At 40.4% G+C, this 13221-nt stretch overlaps 1 pseudogene; it reads right to left on the bottom strand.

The window, feature by feature from the left end:
* LOC132581233 (N6-adenosine-methyltransferase TMT1A-like) overlaps positions 1-13221 on the bottom strand; it is a 153725-nt pseudogene that overhangs the window by 37153 nt on the left and 103351 nt on the right.

Raw genomic sequence — 13221 nt, 5'->3', positions numbered from 1 at the left:
TGGGCTGACGCCACAGGTGTATCCAGTTAGTCTCCACCTGTACTTACGTAAGTGCCTATTAACTCTGACATACTGCTGGTGCAAACTCTGAAAGACTTAGAGCATACATAGACATTGAAACTACAAACACTTAGGTGTCTCTCAGTTTCTTGACACAGTGTCAAACTGCATTGGAAGTGGATTGAAAGTGCGTCATTTAGTGTGTGTGAAAGTGCCACTTGAGTCAGTCACAAATTCTCTCAGAGCTGTTCTCTCAGAGTTGTTCTCACAAGAACAGTTCTCGAAAGAGCTCTCTTAGCCCCACCTACCTCACAGGGTGTCTGTGTTGAAAGGAAAGGAGATTGTAAGTCGCTCTGAGCCTCTAAGTGAATGACAGGGTATAACTCCAATCTCCTCCAAAAAAGTTGTATAGACTCTTCTAAAAGGAGCCTGCAACTCTGGCTGTTGAGAATCAAAGTGGATATGATACTATGTCACCTCCCCTCAAGGCCCAGCGCTTAAGCTCAGAGTATACTTAACTGTAATATTCAAGATAAATGCAAATTTAACACCGGAACTGAAGATAGAAAGTGACCCAGATCCACCAGTGAGGCCACTTGACCCAGCAAATGGTCTTGTCTAGAACTTCTATTCTGTCAACACAATTTTGATCCAAGCTATGTTCTCTTTGATGTTCCAGATGATAATTTTTCCTGGTCTCCTTTCCTGGCCTCCTCCAAAAAATAAAAATAACAGAGATAACTTCTTGATGACAACAGATAGATCAATCAGAATGGATGGAGAAATATGCAGTCACAGACCCTGCCCCCCTTTCCTACCTCCGTCCATTCAACTTTCTTCTCTTTCATGAACAGTTCAAGCAATCTTAAGGTGGAGAAACTTTCTCTTGTAAATGCCACTTGGAAATAACAAAGTTGCAGTTTCTAGAGCCATACAGGACATATTAAAACTTTATGGTACAAAAAGTGAGAAGAAACATTTGATTTAAATTTCAGAAAAACTGAGGGCAAATATTGTGGAAGATGTCAAAAAACAAATTACTGGAACAACTGAAAACGCAGAAAATTATGAATGTGCATTTAGACTATTAGATAAAGATTTCAGTAATTGTACAGAGAGAACATGGAGGCTGTCTGGCAATATCAATGAGGTGAACAGCTGTAAAAGGGATATTAATATCAGGATTTGAGGTTAAGGAGTGAGTAGAAGGAAGTAGTTAATTGATTCATTAGTGGGATGCTTAGGGTCATATAATAGAATTAATAATAATAATGCAAAGAGATTGATAGTGTTCAGGGATATTTTAGTTACATTTTGTGTCATTAGAAATAATGTTTTAGAGATACTCAGAACTGACAATAGACGAGGGCTTTGTGTTTTTTTTATGTTTATCTCATGATGTTAAAGAAAAAGCGGGACTGAACAGTTCCTAAAAGGAAGACTGAGTAAAGAAACAGGAAGTGATTTCTTAGTTACCACAGATCTTTCACCAAAGTTTGCAGCTTAGTTTAAAGATTTGTAAATATTTTAAAATAAACAGGTAGTTGCACTTTTCAACCTCAGTAATAAAGAATCCAAAATACAATTTCAAACTGACTAATTAATTCAGACAGCAAGGATATTGTGCTGCTGGTGTTATTTCTCATCATGTAGAATTTGTTCAGTCTTAAAAATACTGGGAGATGGCACACTTTATTTTATTTTAACCTTCATCAGGATTTTTTTTTTAAATTAACTATTGTATCTGTCCCAACAAGAAAAACACATTGCATTTGTTTTGCTGTAGGAGAATTAAAAAAGGAGCAATGAAGGAAGAACTGTTTTCATTACACATTTTTAAAATATGACTGAAACCTTTACACTGTTCAAAAGAGTGTGGTTGTCATCTTGTCATGTATAGCCTATCAAACATACATATGTGCCCTTTGAATTTACATTTTTAAGTTACAGAGCAACATAAATTTTGGCAAATAGGCTGGATCCTGCTGTTATACCAGCAGAATACATTCTGCAATGCCTGAAAAAGTGTTTCTGTGGTCATAGACCCACTTCATACAGGGACCTGAAATGAAGCAGGTAACTTGGGTGAAATAGAGACAAAAGAAAATCTATGTAGATCTCCACTTATTTTGGATTTTTCATTAAAAAGATCTATGGATGAATGAAGGTAATGGAACAAACTTTTATTAAGAAAGTGTTAATTCAGATCTTTCTCCTTCAATGTTTGTCTTTCTGAAGCACATTATTGTATGGTGGTATTACCATCTGAAAACTAATGATTAGATGACATAAGAATTTTATTAAGAGAGCTACAGATCTTGAACTATACTGAAAATATTTATAAATTGGGAAGATTAAATCCACTGTTTTTCAGTTTCTGCAGACTAGTCATATAGTCAATGATGTATTGTGAGAATACAAAATAATGACTTATGGTAAAAAAAAAATTAAACTGATGTAATTGTCAGGTACCATCAGCAGAATCTATTTGTTATTGACTAATTTGGACAATGCTATGTTGCAGCATATTGCCAACGAGAAAGAGATTTACAAAGCAACATTGCTCAGAGAGAGGGGCGGTGGGAGCTCTAATATGCAGTTTCAAAATTATTCTAAAAATGAATGTGAGGGAGAAATTTTATAAGGTATTCTTTCAGAGGTACTTTACTTCTTGCAAACTGTCTAGAGAATTTCTCCCAAAGTGTGTGAGGAGTGGATTCTGTCTCTTGCTCTATTGCATCTCAGACTTGAACCCATGGAGCCCTTTCCCCAGTAAGGTATCTGGGAGTGGGGGGGGGGCAGTCGGTCCATGTGCACGTGTGTATGTATTCTGCATTTCCCCCTGCCTGGCAAAAGGCTGATGCTCCCAGTCTAGCCTTGCTCAGGATCTGAAGCCTCAATCCTTGTTTGTTTGTTTGTTTTAAAAAATCAGGGCTCCTTATGCAGAGTGAGCTATTGGAGAGAAACAATGTTGTGGCTGGAGTGGTTGTGTTTCATTTCCGATATTTCTGCCTGGTGAAAGGAAACTTGGTTGCTTGCAGGAACTTGAACCCACATCTGCGGGACTCCTTGGAATATGCTAATCAGGGCTCCTTGTGGTTACACCACACTGCTCTTTCTAGGGGTGTAAGGAACTTTGGTTCTCTGCAAAACTCTGGTCAAGAGCTGCCTAAGTGAAACCTTGCTAGGCTTGCCAGTCCCCAGGTCCAGGTAGGGGATCCCCTGTTTTTTCAGGCTCCTCCCACCGCCAGCCAGCTGGCCAATGGGGGGAAGACCTGCCTTAACAGCCACCATATGCCTTCAAACCTAGACAGGTTTAGAAGAGGCTTGCAACTGTTTGTGTTTCTGAATGTGTGTGTACCTTTAAATCTTGGCAGGAAAGCTGCAGGGGGAGAGGTGAACAGACAGAGCCATTTTGCTCTCAGTCCCTGAAGAAGTTGGTTGAAATACAGCAGGTGGCTATATTCAGCAACATGAGTAAATTGTTCCAGTGAGATCGCAAAAGTGTGTGCTTGCTGTTTGTTTTGGCTGCTTTGTGAGTGTGTGTGTGTGTGCAATTTCATTTAGTGGAAGTTTAGCTGCTGGGGGACAAGGAAATGAAGACTGTATTCAGGGGAACTGCACTGCTGTATTTTTATTTATTTCAGGGGATGGGAGTCTCCTGGATTCACCCCCAAAGTCCCCAGATATTTTATAAGTTGGACCTGGCAACCCTAAACCCTGACTAGGCCTCTTGGATGTGAAAATACTGTCTCACAGATATGAGTGAGTGACCTTCAAGGAAACTGCTTGCACCTGAGTGAAGCCAGTACCATCCTTTAACACGGCTTCTTGAATGGCAAATTCCTTAAAGCTGAAGAAATGGAGTTTGGGAAGCAGAACTGCTATCTGCACTACATGGTCACGTGCCCCAGTAACAAGAGAAAGAAGTTATATCACCTCTTGGATTGTGATTGGCTCTAAGATCCAGAGTCAATCAGAATCCTTTCCATAAGTTAGGCAGCCTTTTGACTAAGCGCTGTCCAGGTAATCATTTAGCAAGCCACTATAGCATTGGTTGCCGAATTGCTTTGTTTGGAGGAATCCATCCATGTTGCTGTTTCTGTGGGCTAAGGCCCTGACTTGTCTCTGAAAAGCAGAGTTTTGGTGTGTTTCTGTCATTTCCCTTATGTGGAAAAAGCCTGGGGTGCCAACTAGTGTCACAGTTGCCATGCCTGCATTGACTGTCCAAGGCATGGTGGGGGGCTTGAGGATAAGGCTTGAGGAAGTCTCTGGAGAGGCAGCATACACTTTATCAAAGATTCCAGGTTTTCACGGCTGGTAACATCATTAGGGTTTGTAGAATCTTTCGAGCTCAAGTGCCGTGTTCTACTGGAGAAAGTTTTTCTTCCAGACGTTTCGTTCTCAGCTGTGGAGAACATCCTCAGTGGCGTTGCAGCCGGAGCAGGCGCTCTGACCTTCTTGGATGCTGTGCATTGAGTGGGGCCAGGGCTGCTGGAGAGCTGCTATTTCTAGGCTGGAGGGGGTGTGGTGAAAGGGCAATTGGTTTGTGGATGTGTCCATTGTTTGGTGGGGCTTCCTGGAAGGGTAGTGATAAGGAAACTGGCTGTTGAAAGTGACCATTGTTCTGTGTTAATTGCTGGGAGGGTTGGAAGGGGTGTGAAGATAAGGAAGATTAGGCTTCCCAACCCTCCCGCTCTGGCGGGAGACCCCTGGGTTTGCAGCTTCATCTCCCGCTCTTCAAAAATCGGGAAGCGGGGGGTGGGGGGTGGAGGGGGGGGAGAACATACCTGTAGGCTTCATGTTATTATAGAGCTCCTGAGCCGTTTGTAAAATGTATGCCCCTTTAAGGCTGGGCAGGAAGCAGGAAGGGCTTGGGAGAACGACCCCTCCCTTTCTTTTGCTTTCATTTTCACAGCAAGAGTTCTCCGGAAGAAGATCTGGTAAGTATTTGTGTGTGTGAGAGGGAGGGGGCAGGGAATTCCCTGGTTTGGAGGCCCTCCCCCCTTTAGACAGCGTGTGGGGGGGAGGGAAATGTCTACTGGGCACTCAATTATTCCCTATGGAGAACGATTCCCATAGGGAATAATAGAGAACTCATCCGTGGGTATTGGGGGCTCTGGGGGGGGTCTATTTTTTGAGGTAGAGGCACCAAATTTTTAATACAGCATCTAGTGCCTCTCCCCAAAATGCCCCCCAAGTTTCAAAACGATTGGACCAGAGGGTCCAATTCTATAAGCCCCAAAAGATGGTGCCTCTATCCTTCATTATTTCCTATGGAAGAAAGGCATTTTAAAAGGTGTGCTGTCCCTTTAAATGTGATGGCCAGAACTCCCTTGGAGTTCAATTATGCTTGTCACATCCTTGTTCTTGGTTCCACCCCCAAAGTCTCCTGGCTCCACTCCCAAAGTCTCCTGGCTCTGCCCCCAAAGTCCCCAGATTTTTCTTTAATTGGACTTGGCAACCCTAAGGAAGATGGTTGTTGACTGTGCTGAGCACAGTCAACACAATCAGCACAGTCAACAACCATCTTCCTTATCTTCACACCCCTTCCAACCCTCCCAGCAATTAACACAGAACAATGGTCACATTCAACAGCCTTATCACTACCCTTCCAGGAAGCCCCACCAAACAATGGACACATCCACAAACCAATTGCCCTTTCACCACACCCCCTCCAGCCTAGAAATAGCAGCTCTCCAGCAGCCCTGGCCCCACTCAATGCACAGCAGCCAAGAAGGTCAGAGTGCCTGCTCCGGCAGCAACGCCACTGAGGATGTTCTCCGCAGCTGAGAACGAAACGTCTGGAAGAAAAACTTTCTCCAGTAGAACACGGCACTTGAGCCCGAAAGATTCTACAAACCCTAAGCATACACTTTGTTAAATAAATTAACACTGACGTAATCTTGTTGTGAATTATAGTAACTTCATAATATTTTTTTCATTCTCACCAGGGATTACAGTAACTTCAGGAAATCAAAAGTCATTTTATACCTGCAAATTCCAGGATATATCCATATAGCTCATGGGTTGTAGGAGCTGTGGGTTTCTGAACCCTTTTCCTGTTTATTCAATATTCTGCTGCTATTTATGTTCTTTCAATATTCTGCTGCTATTTATGGTTCATTAAAGAATTTTAAAAATAACTTATCAATGCTATTTATTCCAAGTAGTTAATAAGAGCATTAACAGCAAATGAAGAAATTGTTTACCTGTAATTGTATAACAATTTTATCTGAATTGTTATCTTCAGATCAGTTCAGATGGAGGCTCCAGCCATGAGTAGGTAATTGAAAATGACCCACGTGTCACTCACCACGTACAATTATTATTTGGTTTACATCCATTCCACCCCCCCACTGTCATATCTTCCAATGCAATACCACAATTCTCCTGAACCCGCAACTGACATATATCATCTAAAGCCCAAATGAAGGCCCAGTACATCCTTCTGCTCTAACCAGAATTTCTCAACCCATTCCACCATTATATACCCCCCACAACACACACACATACCACAAAAGGAAATTCACAGCAAATGGGTAGGTAGAATGACAGAGTGACAGAGCAGAGGAAATGGTTTATCTCTTCTTCCTGGTATCTGTTCTCTTGTTGGCCACCCTGGCAGTTAAGCAACCAAGTCCCCCCACCCTTCCCAGGGCAGGGTTGCATTACTTTAATTGCTATAAAGCATCACTGTTAGTAGAATATCCACACACTGCTAGGAAGAGTACCACATAGTTATCTGTGAATGTGTATCTCTTTGAGGAGATGACCTATTCACCACACATACACAAAATGAAATAATAAAAAGTAATGTGGGAAGTAACTGTATGCTACCTTTAAAGCGTAGTTAATGCCAGATTCTCACATCCTTCCCTTGATTTCCATCTGTACAGTTACCACAAGCAGGCAGGCAGAGTCTTAAAATAAGTCATCTACTTGCGTGTGGGCTAGTGGATTGTCCCCATTAAATTTTAAACCTGTGGCCCTGGAAAGGAGCTCTAGAACTTGGTTGGCACCACTAGTGGACCTCCTGATGGCACCCGGGCTTTGGCCACTGTGTGACACGGAGCATTGGCTTGGATGTGCCATTGGCCTGATCCAGTGTGGTTTCTTTTATGTTCTTATGTTCTCAGTTTCAGAACCAAATTCTGGAATTTGGCAACTCTACCTGTGGTAGAATACACAGCAACATTGTTTAGAACACACTGGAACATTGTTTGGGATGGGAATCATTGGAATAGGTGGCAGGAAGTTAGTTTCCCACAGCATCCTGGTTTAGTACTTTAATATTCAGGCCATTTTGTTCAATACCAAATAACTTTATTCAAACCCACTTCCTTAATGAGCACCAGCAATTTGTTTTTAAAAGTCTTGGAAATGCTTCTAGCCTTTGCAAAAGACAATGAATAGGAATAGAAAACTGTGACACATTGGTTCAGCAAAGGGGACAGAATGACATTTCATCCAAAATGTTAAAACAAGATGGACATACCTTTTTATTGCAAATTCCAAAGTAAAAAGATGTACAGTACAAAGGAAATCAATAAGTCAGACGTTAACTATTTTTTGTTGTAGAAGTTTTTTTTAAAAAGACACATTCTCTTCCTCCCCTCCCCCAATATTCCTACTTTTTCTCTCCCCCCTTCTTAGAACAGAACAAAATTTAGGAATCAAGATTTAAAGGGTCAGAAATATGTTATTGAAGGGGAAAGGGAGAACAAGCAAAGTGCAGCAAGAAAATAAAATATTTGCCCTGATATCTGTTGAGAAAAAGCTGTAGCGGTGATTTTCTTAATTAGCAGCATTAATGGCACCATCTCATTATGCTTTCCCCTTATTCCATGGTTCTGTCCTGTGCACACCTAGAACAGTACATAAGTTGCAAACCTCAGAAAAGCATTTGAACAGACGTGAATTAAATTAAGCCTCACAACACCCCTGTGAGGTAGGTAATTGCCCATTTTGCAGATGGGTAAAACTGAGGCACATAGAGAGGTTAGGTGACTTGCCCAAGGTCACTCTTTCTCTTGCACAGATACACTCAGCAGCGGTGGAGCTGAAAACAGAAATGGACAGAGATCTGTTTTCCAGTATCCAGCTCCAACACCTGGAAAACTATTTTCACTTACAAGATGCTTAGACAGATGCACACATACATCCTCTCTATACAGATATGACATGCAGCAACATTGTTGGGCAGAATTTGAAGATATATATTTATATATATTTATAACAGATCATTTCAACAAATTCTAGCAATTTTTGAGATGTTGTGTAAGCTTCTTTTGTTGAAATCAGCTGAACCACAAAATTCCAAGCTAGTATGCTAGCAGAGGCTCTCTCATTCACTGGTCTCCTCATTTTGTAGAGTTTGGATTTGCGTTTTTAGGGTGGAGATTTCTGATTGTAGAGTTGCTTCATACGATATTTTTCCTTCATGGAGATAACTTGTGCATGGGAAAGCTGGACACGTGTCACTTTTGAACACTGGATTGCAAAGCCCTGATCAGGTCTGCTGGCATGATTCCCTAGACCCAGGACAAAATTAACCAGGTCCTTCCCCTTTTGGCCTAACCTCATGTATACTGCTTTGTGCTCTGGAATACAAAATTGGGACAGATCACAAAATGTATAACAAACCACAGGGACAATAAGGACAATGGGAATCGACATGGATGTCTGACCACCCACAGGCACACAATCAAGCCAGCCTGTGAAGAAAGGATTGGATTTATACACCACCCTTCACTCAGAGTCTCAGAGCAGTTTACAATCTCCTTTCCTTTCCCTTCCCCTCTCCACCACAGACTCCCTGTGAGGTAGGTGGGGCTGAGAGAGGTCTGACAGAAACTGCTCTTGAGAGAACAGCTCTGGCAGTATTATGACTGACTCAAGGTTATACCGGCAGGTGCATGTGGAATAGTGGGGCTGGGGAATCAAACCTGGTTAATCACTACTCCAAACTGGATAAAGGTTCCAAGCCTTTCCTGCATCCTACCACAGCCACCCTAAACACAAACAAGAGGGTTGCTGAGCAGGTGTGAGACCCTCATAAGCCGCCCTGAGCCATTCGTGGGAAGGGCGGGATATAAATCTCAAATAAATAAATATCTTGTGGTTCCCTGTCCCTCCTCCTTTTCTATTTCCTATTGTTACAGTCATGGCAAAATATACTTTTGCACAGCACGGTCAAGTTTCTCCTACAAAATTATTTCTACATAGGAAAAATATATCTGAAGCTTCCCCTTGCTCACCATTTCACAGGGACTACAAAAAACAAATGTTCAGTGAATGGTCTTATTGGGAGAACCACTTTCAATACAATACTGACGTCTTTTTTTTTTGCTCTCAGTCATCTGGCAACGGGGGAGATGCAGCTAGCATATGAAGGGAAGGTATTATACCCCAGCCCTTTGAATGGAAAGACTTGAAAAGAAATGTACAAAGCTGATTGGAACCAAGAGTTTAAAGTGCAATGCTTATGCATACTATGGCTGTCCAGTGGATGGCTTTCTAACCGTTTGTTAGCCAAGGCCTGGGTGTCCACCAACCTACATACAGCAAAAGCCCTAGTGCATACTGTTTCTGGAGAGAGAGCATTACTGATATGCAGAAGAATATGATGTGGAACACACAGCACTGCAGAGCTACCCATTTCCTATTGCCAAGGCAAGCACAGTATCAGCCTGAGAACCTTCTAGCTGGGAAGGAATAATACATACAATGCAGGAGGCATAGGTGCAGTGGGGGCTTGCTTGAAAGAGCTCACCTGTAATACCAGGTAAGAGAATTTCATGCTGGTGCATTGCCTTGAAACAGAAGTCTTCAGCATTGTGATGGGGCAGACAGTGCTTCAAATGAGAGTTTTTCTATGGTCCTCATCACCATGGTGTTTGAGCCCCTTTAACTAGCAAACAAAAGGCTGCTTAGGGATATCCTCCTGCACCCAAAGAATCATCCACGTACAAGTATAAATACGTTTTTCATTCAATGTGTGAAATCAGGTGCCACTTAATAAGCTGTGGGGGAAATGTGTACACTTAGAAACTTGTAACGGTTGATGTTTCTTCTCCAGACATGGTGGAATTAACTGATTTGATATACTGAAAACACTTTATACATGAAATAGCTATATGGCCCACAGCTGCCATCAGAGACCACACCTACTTCCCCCAAAGTAATATGCATATCTGATTTTTTTTGTCCTGCATTGGTTGCTTAGTAGCAACTAAATTTGGACATTAGAAATTCAGCCCCCAGGGAATATTCACATTGGGCCAAATTTGGGCCAGTTGCATTACACCTGAATGTACCCTGCACAACAGGGAATCTGTAGTCGAGTAAGGAACTGCACCTCTCTTTTTCAGTGCCAAAGCTAATGACACTTACTATTGATTATTGACAAAACAAATGTGTACAGGTTCAGTCTTTTAAAGTATAACGACTGGCTTTAATGGCGCTTTTTGGAATGGAAATAAACCGCTTAGCACCATGTTGCGTCCGAGAAAAGCACTGACAATTCCTCCAGTATTTTCATGTAACTTATCAAAACTTTAATGCCACACACAAAAGGCAGCCATGACTGACCATTTCTAAATTACTAGGCCCAGCTTGTGGGACAGTTGCCCAACTCATTCATTAGGCAGAGTCACTTCATGCTAAGTATCTATGCAGTAGGCCAGATATCTAATACTTGATCCTGCATAATTTTTTTTACACAGTTAACACAATAGCTTTAGAACCCTTTCTTTGATGAATTATGGGGGAAAACAAACATGCCAACGGCCTCTTGTGCTTAGGAACATTTATTTCATGTTCTTTGACTTGTGGCAGCAACTTAAGTTTTCAAAAGTACATTTTCTTATAAAGACCAAGAGGAGCCACCAAATCATCTAATACACTGGCCTTCTCTTTTGGCTTCCTGGACTCTCCAGAGTGGTTAGAGCCAATAAAAATTGCTTTGAAAACTCAGATGATGCCTCTGTTGCCTTGCTGGATGATTGATTGATTGAATGATTTTACTGCAGTTACTCGCTATTAGAAAAACAGGAAGACTAAGTACAGAATGAAACTAGGCTACACTGGTTTTGCTGTAGGGATTTAGAAAATAAATCAAGAAACAAAACAAAACAAACTGTAAGTTAAACAGAAATCAAACGTGAGTTTCTAACATGCAAGACAAATAATTTCTCCTGCCTGTGTATGAAACATCCCTGTTTACTAACAATAATATCAGTAATACAAGAATTGGTTACATATTATTGTACTGGGAGATCTATTTGAATTAAGGGTAAAAATGTAACTGATCCAACTACTTTGGCACTACTCATTCCCCTTTTTGAATTCCCAATAGTAACACTTGTATAATTAAACAGGATTTTCATAATATGCTTTCCAGTAAAATTTAATCCTATTTCTCCCCCTCCAGTTGATCACAAAGTCACCCTTGTCCAAACTGTAGTGCTCTAAATTCTAGATTTTCCCTTCATACAAAACTCAATTGATGTTGGGGGGGGGGGGCACTAAGAATTTCTATATGCAAAAAACTGTTTGCTGGGAAAAGAAAATATTTTTGCTGTCTCCATAAAAATCAATGCAAATATATATATATGAATGAGTTCATCCATGGCCTACATGTTCCATCAACAATGCATTTTCAGCCCTAGTTTTCTTACAGTGGGTGGGGTGTGGTTATGAACTGTTCCCAACCACAAAAGCACCCTTCTGTTCACTGCCATTAGAAATCCCCATGGCCCCATAAGCCATATACCCATAAAGTGAAGCAGATAATTTCTTCCCAAATCTACCAGCTCCCTCACCATAAGTGAAGATATAAAGCAAGAACTAATTTAAATACTTTTATCAAATATTCTCATAATAATATTTCCAGGGGAAATGGTAGTATCAAAAGATTGAACTTAAATGTCAGCAAGCAATTTTATACTGTTGTCAACGATTTGGTGACTTTTCTATTAGCTCCTTTCTTTTCTCTGACTTCCTATAAGGCTCTTTACATTCACATTCCTTGGATCTATATATCCGTACCCAGTATATCTGTATAACTCAATGTATTGACATCCTCATATGATTATTCATTTTAAGAGTCTTCGAACATTCTAAGCTTCACCTCATAATTCTATATAAAAATGCAGAGCATCTGTGAAGCGTGGGCTGATTGGGACAACTGTTCAAACAAGCACACCAAAGGGGAAAAAATGTAACACAGAAAGTTGGAAAAAATTAAACTGTTCTTTTTAGCAGAAAGATATAGCCCACAGCTCTGAAGCTGTTTGTTAATAACTTTTATTTTAAAGCAAAACTATTGTAATGTAAGAAAGTTCAAGTATCGCTAAATCATGACCCAATGTAAATATAGATTGCAGGGCATTTTTTTCTTTTTCTTTTTACTAAAAATTGCTTAATAAAATTCGACAGCACAAACACTATATGTACCAAGCTTTTGATATGGAGCAGTAGTCCAGCTAAAGAACAATTATGACATTTAGCCAAATTTTGCATAGAAGTGGTCAAAATATATTGCACCTCAGAACCAAAATATAGTCTAAATATTTCTATCATTGTAAAGGTAATTTTGCAATAAAGTTTTCTTTGTGTCTCTTTGGGAGGGTTTGTTTCCCTCTCAATGGGGATGTACAGAGGTTGATATCTCAAAAGTGGAAAAAAGAAAGAGAAAATGTATTTTTATATATATATTTATATATATATGTATATATATATAAAAATTAAACATGGACAGTGGCATAAGCCAGAAGCCATTCTATTTAATTTTGTAGTCCTTTGTTATTTACAAAAAGGCATGCCAATAAAATAAAATGATATATTACAGTATTTATAATATTCTTTTAAAAAGTTCAACCACACTTTTTTCGGCTTTTGCTGTTGTTGTGCTGTTTACAATGTTGCCTGTACATCTGCATGTCATTTTTCATTTAAATATTATACACATTGTAGGAGTAAGTGGGAGGGGGTAAGTCTAACAGAAAGAAATGTTTTGTTCTTTGCAGTGTCTGATACAGTAGAATTTTTCCACTGATGTCATGATAACTACACTATGTGTTTTTAAAAGTCCAACTTGGCACAGATGTCTATCAAATGACCTGCTTTCTATGTGACCCTTGTAGCAGGCATCTAGGTTGCTATAAATCAAGCTTCTGCCTTTACCTAAAAGGCATTGCTATCTTTTCTGCTTTCTTG

This window comes from Heteronotia binoei, chromosome 13 (assembly GCF_032191835.1).
Source record: "Heteronotia binoei isolate CCM8104 ecotype False Entrance Well chromosome 13, APGP_CSIRO_Hbin_v1, whole genome shotgun sequence".
NCBI lineage: Eukaryota > Metazoa > Chordata > Lepidosauria > Squamata > Gekkonidae > Heteronotia > Heteronotia binoei.
The sequence above is the reverse complement of the archived record's forward strand: the minus strand, read 5'-3'. Positions and strand labels throughout refer to the sequence as shown.